General features: G+C 40.6%; 1 protein-coding gene across 1 annotated transcript in view; it reads left to right on the plus strand.

The window, feature by feature from the left end:
* map2k5 (mitogen-activated protein kinase kinase 5) overlaps positions 1–2,258 on the plus strand; it is a 62,595-nt gene extending 60,337 nt beyond the window's left edge. Inside the window, exon 22 of the mRNA XM_032539298.1 lies at positions 1–2,258. This exon is cut by the window's left edge and continues 1,574 nt beyond it. The gene's annotated coding sequence lies outside the window, so the exon portion shown is untranslated.
* The last annotated feature ends 8,976 nt before the right edge of the window (positions 2,259–11,234 follow it).

Genomic DNA, 11,234 nt, shown 5'->3' on the forward strand with positions numbered 1-11,234 from the left:
AATACAATTATGAACCTGAAAATTAGCATAATATGAGCACTTTATTAAGCTGTATGCCTCACTGTGTGGAAGTGAATACAATAATTTTTTTGTGTAAGGCAACATCCGGCTTGACTTGAACATTGCTTTCATAATTTTGTAAAAGCAAAATGTAACAAATAAATACATAGATATAAATTGTATATAAATCATGCCCCATTAACTTGGTAGGAAATCTTCAAAATTAACCGGAATTACTATTCCTGTATATAATGTGTATTTTATTTAAACAAAGAACTGAAGTAAATAGATTGAGCATCACCCCGATTCTCAATCTCAGTATCAGATCGCTGCATCCCTATCATAAAGCAACACTTTTTGGATTTTAAGTTATTTTATCCACTTCCTAAGTAGTACCTTGTTACTTTAGCAACATACAGACAGTATGTCATGTACTATACAGAAAGTACGTCATTCTATTAGATTGCCAAACAAGATCAGTTGATAGCTATAGAGGGAAAACATTAACGCAGTGCATTTAACACCAAAGACCCGTGACGACCCAATGGTGAATTTCACATGTATTTCTCATGACTAAGGCGTTGGGTGGTGTGACTAAAATGATTGGACAAGGTCTTCATGTGCAGCTATTGAAATGTGTAGAGCTCAAGTGCAATTAAATGCCATTACTGGAGACGAATGTAACGGCAGTACATCAGCCAAACACAAAAGGTTTAAATCACCAGTTTAATACGAGTACCGGTAGTTTCTTCACTACGCTGTTCAAAGTGCTCTGTCCTCCGTCACAATGTGGAGACGCATGGATGCTTCGTTTTAATCACTGGCCTTTTGACAGTAGATCAGCCTAAACAGAGGAGACATTTTGCTGTTTGTAGATCATTTAAAAGTGTCATTAATTATTTGGGAACTAAAGATATCCTGTATTTTTTTACACGAACAAGCCCACAGTTGGTCTGTTTTTTTTTTATCACTTTGATTGTCGAGCATCTTATTTCCAGGAGGATCTATTCATTTAGCATTTTTGCTACAAAACATCTTGAAAATGTAGTTTGACAACAGATAATCTTAATTCAGGATCAACTTTTGGGGGGGGGTTCAGAACTAGGAAAACCACAAGATGGATTTGAGAGTTTGGGCAAAAGCTAGGAAGTGGAGTTTTTTTGTCGGGCTGCTGCCTCCCAGGTCCGTAGGATGGAATTTGGACACAGCAAACACAATCTGGCGTTATTTAACGGGTCACTCTACTGGTTGTGCTGAGAACATGTCAAGGCAAGATTTCTCAGTGAATTTTGAAAAAAAAAAAATATGGAATGGAATCCTTCTCCATATTCAACAACTCCTTTTTGTCGATAAACGCTGCTTATTACAATGTCATTAATTTTGTGTTACAGCAGTTCAGATACAGTTTGTAATTAATGCATTATTTTTTGAACTGCCCAACCAGCAGAGGCGCTCTTTGCATGATCCTTTCCATACGGACACGTTTCATCTGTGCCATTATTCTTTCCTCAGAAACCTGAAATTGAGCCACAGCCTTTTAACGTCGATGTACGTAAATATACTTTTACCTTAACTTTGGGAAGTCCTTGTCCTAAAGAAATTAAAATAAATATATAATAATAATTGGCAAACTCAAAAGTTCCAACAACAAAAGCACATCAACATGGATCTTCCAACAGTTGCTCATTGAATAGAATATGTACTTTACATCATACCACATATATTGTTAATTATATTCATCTGTCAAATTCTACTGTATTGTTTACACATCTGTGAGACATCCACTTTTCATAATGTTGGCCTTAAAATGTAACTGAAGCTATAAATACCTAGCAGTCTGGCAAAACTAGTAAATAAGTGGAAAATAAGAAGAGTGTGTAGTGGCCACTGGCTACTGATGAACACTGCAAAAATGAAATGTATTCTTGCAACTCAAATGAAACCAAAAAGAAAACTTATTTCTCAGACACATCTTTTATTAGTTTGGCCATGTAGTTATTGACTGTGATTTTTAATTACGAATCTGCAGTATCAGTGGAAATATTTATTTTAGTTTTATTTTTTACTTTTTAGCTTGTGACTTTTCAGCCTCGTTATTTTTCCAGTTCTTGCCTAAACCGCAAAGCATTAAGTCAGTGATGGGACTCAGCAGATATATTAATGCTGTGGTATTACTGGCTGATTATGGCCTTTTTTGTTATTATCTGTGTTGGCACATATTTCAACCATAATGCATAAATAAAAGTATTTAAACATAATTATTTGGGGATGTTTGACATTTTGTTGTTCACTTCACATTATTCATTATATTCAAGTGTGTTAGTTAGTTGTTGATCAGTCATTGACACAGTAACACACTGGCAACACACTTTTTATTAAAATTACAACAAGACGTGGGACACCTTTGGGACATGGCCCCAAATCTTCACATGACTCAAATTATACAGACAAATGATGGTTGCTTAATTAATAGTTTGACATTTGGATGTCTTACGGTAGAATGACCCAAACCTGTGAGCACCTTGCTGTCCTAAGTTTAATTACAATCTGCATTTCATAATTAATCTTAGTCAACCTTTTGATTAACTTCAGCCTTATTATTAATGTGTGCAGCTGCATTTTTTTTTTAACTTTATGCGTTCTTGAAAGAGCTGTTAAGTAATGTGTGTCAGACATTACAAGGTTTGGTAAACAGTTTGTATATTTTCAGGTGCAAATTTAAATTTTAAATACATTTCTGGCTTCATAGTTTGGCATCTTTCACTTTTTTAACATCCCATCAGCTCTACTCTTAGTGTGAAACAAGCAATGATTAATTTCGGAGTGGTTTTGTTTTTAATTACTGCATTTTTTCAAATAATCTCTTTTGTCTTGAGCATCAAATACTAGTTGGGATCTCAAGAAAACAAGCTAATGTCAAGATCACAGAATAATTCCCCTCTGGGCGTCCGTACACACCTTCAGCCTTCAATGCTTGATTGTTAGTTTCTGTGAGGTTGTGCGATTATGTTTCTACAAGTTTCTGTCTGAATGCAGCAACACGTGTATTGACAGGCAGCCTGATTTAATAATTATGCGGCTGTGTGTAACCCTCAGGACCCTGACACACACCTACATTCGAGGCATGTTGCCAGGTCAGTGCTGTGTTGTATGTCCTATTAACTTTTTAAAAGGGGCCTTAGAAAGCAGAAGGACAAACTGTGTGATTTCAAAGCTTGTCTATAGATATACATATCATTATTAAGAAAATAATTCCCTGCCTCATTTGATCTTTAAATGAAAGCTGGTTAAGAAACATCATTTTGGGATCGAGGTTGCCTTCGCTGACCCTCCTGCTGTGACAGAAAGCCTTTTCACACGGCAATGTAAGCGCTTCGTTCTATTGAGACACACCAAAGGCAGTAATACAACAAATACGCGCCATGAGCCAGAATACTGCTCATCCTTGTATTTCTGTGTTTCTGCTTCTATACAGTGTGAACTTAGCACCACTAACATCCAAGAAAAGTGTTGGGAAACTTTGTTAGAGGTTATTATGTGCAGGGTCGACTGTAGTGCACAATACAGCATCTGTCCAACCCCTTCACTCCATCCAGGCAGGGAATCATTTTGCTTTTTTTTCTTCATATTTACTGTTGTATCCTTTAAAACAACAACCTTGGACACCTGCTGCCGGATCAATAAGGAAATTGCCCTGAAGCATCAACCTAAAGGCTGCTGCATGCCACCAGTGAGAGGCTCTTTAGAATTTTGATAGCATCGCAGAGCCTCTCATGATGATGATGTCTGTCAAAGAGGGAATGTTTTTTTTTAATCTTTTTTAAAACAGACCAACCTAAAGTCTCACTTTCCACAGCTGGCCAGGTGTGCTTGTTTCTGTTCAACTGCAACCACTGTACCATGGATTGCTTCTAAAAACCTTAAAGTTTTCTGCATTTGCTTAGTGACTCATTCTGTGAAAGATGCTTTAACATCAACAAAAACCTTCTAGATGGATTTGGTGGTTTCCAGAAGAAGGAATAAAATTGAGCCAATTGGGAGAACCTAACAAAATGCTAATATCATCATGCTCTCAGTCTGTCAACAGGTATAATCTTTTGATCATAAACCACAGTTTTGGACCAAAAGTCTGTAAATTACGATTAATCCTGGGCAGGACATGAATGTCTGAACTAAATTTGATAGAAATCCATCCAATAGTTGTTGAGACATTTCACTCAATGCTTGAAATGTGAACCTCACTGTGGTGCTAGATGAAACGTCACAATACAACTAAAGTATTTAGGACACATCATCTGGGGACCATGAATGTCTACACAAAGATGTGTGCCGATCCATCCAATACTTGAGATATTTCAGTCTGGCCCACGCTGGCTGGCTTTGCCTTCGCTAGATAGCTAGCTTGGCTGAAGACATACTTGCTGCAAAACGAGCAAAAATGTGTTTTGGTCTACATGTTGTGGCCCTTTTTATCAGAAGATCATTTTCAGTGGACCTCATCACAGCTCTGCTAAAGCACAGCAATAAAGAGCCAATCACAAAACAGGGAGGATCCCACCTGTTTGAGGAATTTTAAGAGTGCACTTAAGCCATGCTAACGGTTCTAGGGATGATAATGTCAGGCGTATAATTACGTATATTATAGGCGTATATTAAAACATCCATCGAAATTACCTATTTATCCATCCATCCATCCATCTGATACCTGTTTACACTACTTGTATTCATATTTTTCTATTATTGCACTACATGATTGTACCTCGTCTTGTATCTTCTCCTGTACCTGTATTGGATCTTGTTGTTTGCACATATGTTCATTAGTTTATTCTTTAGTTTTGCACCAGGAAATCACTATTCCTCTATTTACTCTACTGCACTGTGTAAATGGATGTCAATAACAACAAGTCTCTCTTATCTTAAGTGTTGGATGGAGGGCCATGACATATTACGCAGGCATTCATGCCCCCGATCCCAAAGATTTTGGTGGTTCCCACACCTTTCCTCCAGCACCACCAGCAGGTTCCCATTTTGTGGTTCAGTGTGAAATGTTGCCATGAAATTTCCACATATTAATAATCGTTTTAAACTCTGGTGGCAGTAGCTCAGTCCATAGGGAGTTGGGTTGGGAACCGGAGGGTCACTGGTTCAAATCCCCGTATGGACCCAAAAAGTTGGGAGCGTGGATTGGTGGCTGGAGAGATGCCAGTTCACCTCCTGGGCACTGCCAGGTGCCCTTGAGCAAGGCACCGTACCCCCCCGACCGCTCAGGGCGCTGGTTCAGCTGGCAGCCCACTCACTCTGACATCTCTCCATGTATAGTGCATGTATAGGTCCTGAGCATGTGTGTGTATTTCAGGCCTGTGTGTGAGTACTAACAAAAAGTGTGTACACAGAGTGCAGTACAGTAATTTCCCCATTGGGGACTAATAAACAAATTATCTTATCTTATCTTATCTTACCCATGACTGCTGTCCCTTCACTGCAGCTCACCAAGGGACAAACAGACCGTGACTGTGGCAGATCCTAACTCAGACTGAAGAAGCATTCTAATATCTTCAGTTAAAATTTGGACACAGAAGTAGGAATGTAGACGTTAAACCCCATCTCTTACACTGGAGTAGCGTGAGGAGGGGGTTTCTTCACCTGCAGCATCCTGTCTCCACCTGCATATGGACAGGTGAGTATTGTTTTAAGATATACTTTGAAAAAATTATAAATCTTGCCTTTAACAGAGGCCCACATCTCATTTCTGTGGTGCAGTTTATGTGGTTTCTAGCAGGGATGATTGTTTTTTTTGTTTTTTTTTAATACTCAGCATCTTTTTTTAGGCCACAATAAAGAAATAAATTTGATTTTGATTGTTGTTGTTTTTCTCTTTGTACTGTATCAATAAGTCAAGTTGTGTGTCCCAACTAGATGTGGGCAAAATGCTCAGTTAGACCACAATTCACACATAAGGGGATAGTTTTGGCGGGTGCGTTGCCTCAGTAAATGTGTAAAATCCTTGCCAAGGCATTAACAGTCAGCTCTTTAAGTCGCGTGTGAAAGCTGACATGATAACTTGACCGTTAACCTGTCGATCGGATCGACCTGCAGCCTGCTGGGAGCAGTGATGATGATCAGTCCGTGTTGTGACAGCTCTGGCCGCCACAAATGATTTCTGTTACATGTAAATTGTGGCATCAGATGATCTATGGCTGTGCTTCGTGTGACCTATAGTGATAATATGTCTGGAATGAAAATGCGGCTGCTCCCTGATCTCATGTGGCGGGCCTCTCTCCGAGATATTGACCGCGCATAGTTTGGAGATGCGTCTTCATTTCTGCCAGTCCGGGACCTTCATATTCCCAAATTCCCACCGAGCTGCGGCTCGGCTTTGTATTGGCCGATGACCTTTTTTTTTTTTCCCCCAGAGCAGTCCGACTTGATTAGCACATCAGGCGGGACAATGACTGGCCGCCCTGTACACAGCCATTACCCAGATCCCTTTATCAATGTCCTGTAATTAAAATGTCACCCTTTAATTTTCGAGCCCTCGCTTTCCTCTCGGCGGAATCTTTCCTCCAATAAAAAAAAAAGTGTAATCGAAATGCTCTTTTCACTGGAAACCAAAAAAAGGATACGGAGAAAGCGTTTAGCAGAGAGGGATCAATAGGCCCTTTAGTCCAAGAGGAGGATTGATTGGTCTCTAAAATGGGATTTATAGGGGTCATGGTTTTATAGGGTGCTGATACAACTGTTAATTATAAAACATGTGGCCTCAATTGCTGCTGTTATTACACCTGGCCTGATTGAGGTGGACTTGATTTGTCTTTACAACATGCAAGCGATTAGGAAATCAACCTTTTAACGTCCTGCAGAATGAAATATTATGATCGTGTTTCTTCTGTAATCTCACGCGCGCTTTCCACTCAAATCAATGATCGGTGGCGTTAAAACACCCGAACCGGTTTGACTGTTACGGACACACTTTTTTTTTCGTGATCTGAATCAGGTTTGAACTCAAGCTGCTGAGAAGGCGATCGATCAATAAATGAAATAACATAGCAGTTATGAAGCCCTATATCCGCATATAACCTACATTACCGTCGTGTTTGTTGACTTTAATACTTATGATACAGCTAAAGATTTGTGGAATAGGTAAAGCAAGGCAATCTGTAGGCTATCAAACATGGAGGTAACTCAAAGTGGTGCATAAGGCAAAGAGATGCACGGGGGAAATACATATCCTCAAAATAACAATGGAGCAAGAGAAGCTTATAACCTAATGTATCCTCAAATAAAAAAAAAATACCCAAAGTATTAAGGACAGTACAGGAAAACTTAACTTTATAGAGTACAAACTGTCTCTAGACATGTGGAGTTAAGCTAAAGCTACGTTGTGTCAAGTACAAATTAAATGCGTATTAAGACAGATTTCTGTGGCCGGGTTGGTTCAGCGGGAAGAACAGGCGGACATGTGCTTCGACTCAGAGGTCCAGGGTTCGAAACCCACCTGTGACGATTTTTTTTGCATATCTTCCCCTTTCTAACCTAGCTGTCCCATCAAAAAAATAGTAAGCTCGGAAAGGCCCCGGAAAATAATATTTAAAAAAAAAAACACAACAACAATATTTCTAACAAGCGGTCGCATGCAGTGCAGTGTTACCAGGCCCGGGTTCACCTGGTGGTGAGTTGGGACTCCCGATGACTTCAGCCTGAAGCGCCTTTATGTTTCAGGGTTAAAGGTCTGTTTAAACAATTGAGCGCATATCAATGAGGCCCCGGGTAATTTGTAGCCTATCCAACAGTAATGATAAAGGGCTCGCCTAAAATTACCGCTGAAATGTCTAATTAAAACCTCCTCGCTGCTGATCCAGCCACGTCAGCTCACGTTTCCCCCGGAATAAGCAGCGACAATGGCTGCATTCAAGTCGGCGGTCTAAATAATTAAAAAGAGAGGAATAATTACAGTATAAAATTGTAATTATTGGCGGGTACTGCAGGGGAAGCCTCTTGATGGTGAAAGAGGAGAGGATGCGCTTAGGATCAGGTTCAGCATCAATATTGCAACGAGGTAAAACTGTCCAGCTCCGGCTGCACACATGCTGATGATGTTTCATCCAAACTTCATACACTGGCTTCATACACACGTCATACACACATTAGCTCCAGTGTATGAAGCGTTGATCTGCTGTTGTGTCACTTCATTTATGATGAACTGTCCAAAAATGTACTTATTTGCCATTTCTTTGGTTTATCTTAGCTGCTTTCTTGATTATATTTTTCTTCAGATTATGTAAAACCATATGCAGCTCCAGTTTGAAGGCAGGGCCCGTCTGAAACTTTCTGGGGTCCACGGTCACATTTTCCTCACTGCAACCCCCCCCCACGTCAAATACACTTAATATGTTCTTTCTTTTTTTAAAGGATTTCTGCTAGCATAACTCTATAATTTTGTTATTGTCAAGAAATACCAAAAACCAACATTTCTTTAGTTTCTGCTTGCAACACTTAGCCTCGAGCCCATTTTTTCCTATCATAACACAAAAATATAGTTTCCTGAAAACAGCTGGGCACTTTATTTTTTTTTAGCAGATGTCACTCAAACAGGAGGAAATAGAACATTTATTGGGGACTATTTTCAGCAGTAGATGTTTCTGGCAGCAGGACAGCGTGTGTGGGATTTACTTAAAATAAACTCATCATGGTCAATAAAGTCCTATGTCACTCGGTGGAATATGTGACTCAGTTTTAGACAATACTTACTACTATTGCTACTATTATTATTATTATTATTATTATTACTTTTCACCATTGCAACACCTTAATTATGTTATTTATGTAAATACTGTATCATTATATACCTTTAACTATGTAAATATCCAGACTCCTTAGATTTCTTTATTTCTTTATTTATATTTCTTATATTTCTAATATCTGAGCAACTGTAACACAGAGTTTCCCTTCGGGGATCAATAAAGTATTTCTGATTCTGATTCTGATTCTGATACTTGTTGATAGCTTATATGCAGTGTTGGCAAAGTATGGAATATCACAAGCCATACCCTCTCATTTTTAGATACATTTTGGTGTATACGTGGTGAGATACATGGTGAGTGAATATTGCACTATTAGAGTACAACTTGAACACAACTCCAGGACACTTTCCTCCGGTTTTCATTGAAAAAGCCAGGTTCGTGCCACAGACCTTCAGCTGGCGTTAGGATATGAGTGTTACATTGTCTCCTGTCTATGAAGATTTTATTTCATATTGACTGACTGAAACATTATACTTTCAGTCAATAATATGAACCATTGCTTTGAACTTAAACTGCTGACAGTGTAACAGTAATGACAGTAATGATGAATAAAATGGACTGTGGATGTGAAAATATAAAACTCTCTCATCTAACCAATACTGGATGATACCAAGAGTTAATGGATAATTAACTGATATTATCAGGTAGTGATATCCGGGTTCATAGTCTTTTTTTTATCATAACACCTTCAACACATAATGTTTTTTGTTTTTTATGATTGGGATCAATAGGCTGGATGTATAAGTGGCCCATTTAACAGTTGAAAAATAAACCTGTCTGCGCTCTTTTGTATCTTTTGCCTTTTGGTACAATGTTTTCTTATCTACACTGACACCATGTATCTGCTAATATCACCCGGGTGATTCATCAGTTCTGACACTCAGTCATAGGATTACAGATTATTGATAATTTTTCCTCCTACCACTCACAGATGCCCTGTCTGTCTGCCTGTCTGTCTCTCTGTCTGTCTGTCTGTAACTGTCGGGTCTGCCTGTCTGCTCTCGTTCTGTTGTCTGTCTGTCTGCCTTCTGTCTGTCTGTCTGTCTGTCTGCCTGTCTGTCTGCCTGTCTGTCTATCTGCGCCTGTGTCTGCCCGTCTGTCTGGTCTGACTGTATCTGCCTCTCTGTCTGTCTGCCTGTCTGTCCGTCTGTCTGTCTGACTGCCTGCCTCTCTGTCTGCTGCTGCCTGTCTGTCTGTCTGTCTGCCTGTCTGACTGTCTGCCTCTCTGTCTGTCTGCCTGTCTGTTGTCTGTCGTCTGTCTGTCTGACTGCCTGCCTCTCTGTCTGTCTGCCTGTCTGTCTGTCTGTCTGACTGCCTGCCTCTCTGTATGTCTGTCTGTCTGTCTGCCTGTCTGCCTGCTCTGCCTGTCTGTCTGTCGTCTGCTGCGCCTCTCTGTCTGTCTGACTGCCTGCCTCTCTGTCTGTCTGCCTGTCTGTCTGTCTGTCTGTCTGTCTGTCTGTCTGTCTGTCTGTCTGCCCTCTCTGTCTGTCTGCCGCTCTCTGTCGTTGCTGTCCTGCCTCTCTGTCTGTCTGCTGCCTGTCTGTCTGCCGTCTGTCTGTCTGTCTGTCTGTCTGTCGTCTGTCTGCTCTCGTCTGTCTGTCTGTCTGTCTGTCTGTCTGTCTGTCTGTCTGTGTCTGTCTGTCTGTCTGTCTGTCTGTCTGTCTCTTCTGCCTGCCTGTCTGTCTGTCTGTCTGTCTGTCTGCCTGTCTGCCTGTCTGTCTGTCTGTCTGTCTGTCTGTCTGCCTGTCTGCCTGTCTGTCCACCTGCTGCAGGTTTTGACTCTTCTCTCATAGGGGACAGACGGGACATTCGCTTGGAGTCTGGCCTCAGGCATCATCGTCATGATTCCATCGCGAACATAAAACAACAGACAGGTTTTTTTTCTGTCCTTCATTTCTTCCTTCCTTCCTTCTTTCCTTTCTTTCTTTCTTCCTTCCTTCCTTCCTTTCTTTCTTCCTCTCTTTCTTCCTTTCTTCCCGGTCTGATCGCTCAGGCCTCAGATTGATTTCCGTGTGGAAGCCAAACAGATGGTCATGTGTAACTTGATAAATGAGCCCGGGCCTTTTGTCATTCTTGTTCCCCTCCAAAGTGCCACTCGCAAGTCTACGTTCTGCTGCTCTTTTAATGAAGTAGAAACTAATATATTTGTAAACGGGGCTGTTTAGGGCCAACATTTGGGCTCAGCGGGGTCAATGGGGCGCGTGTTTCTGATCATGTCTGCGCGTCAGAGCTGAACAATTGGGGATTCTCAAAACTGGTGTGTGTACTGAGAGAGAGAGAGAGAGAGAGAGAGAGAGAGCGAGAGAGAGAGAGAGAGAGAGAAAAAGCGTTGCTATTGCTATTGCACATCGCCAGCATGACCAGAGAGAGAGCGAGAAAGTGTGTGTGTGTGTGTGTGTGAGAGAGAGAGTTGCTATTACACATCAGCAGCAT

The sequence above is a fragment of the Etheostoma spectabile genome, chromosome 1 (assembly GCF_008692095.1).
Source record: "Etheostoma spectabile isolate EspeVRDwgs_2016 chromosome 1, UIUC_Espe_1.0, whole genome shotgun sequence".
Classification (NCBI taxonomy): Eukaryota; Metazoa; Chordata; class Actinopteri; order Perciformes; family Percidae; genus Etheostoma; species Etheostoma spectabile.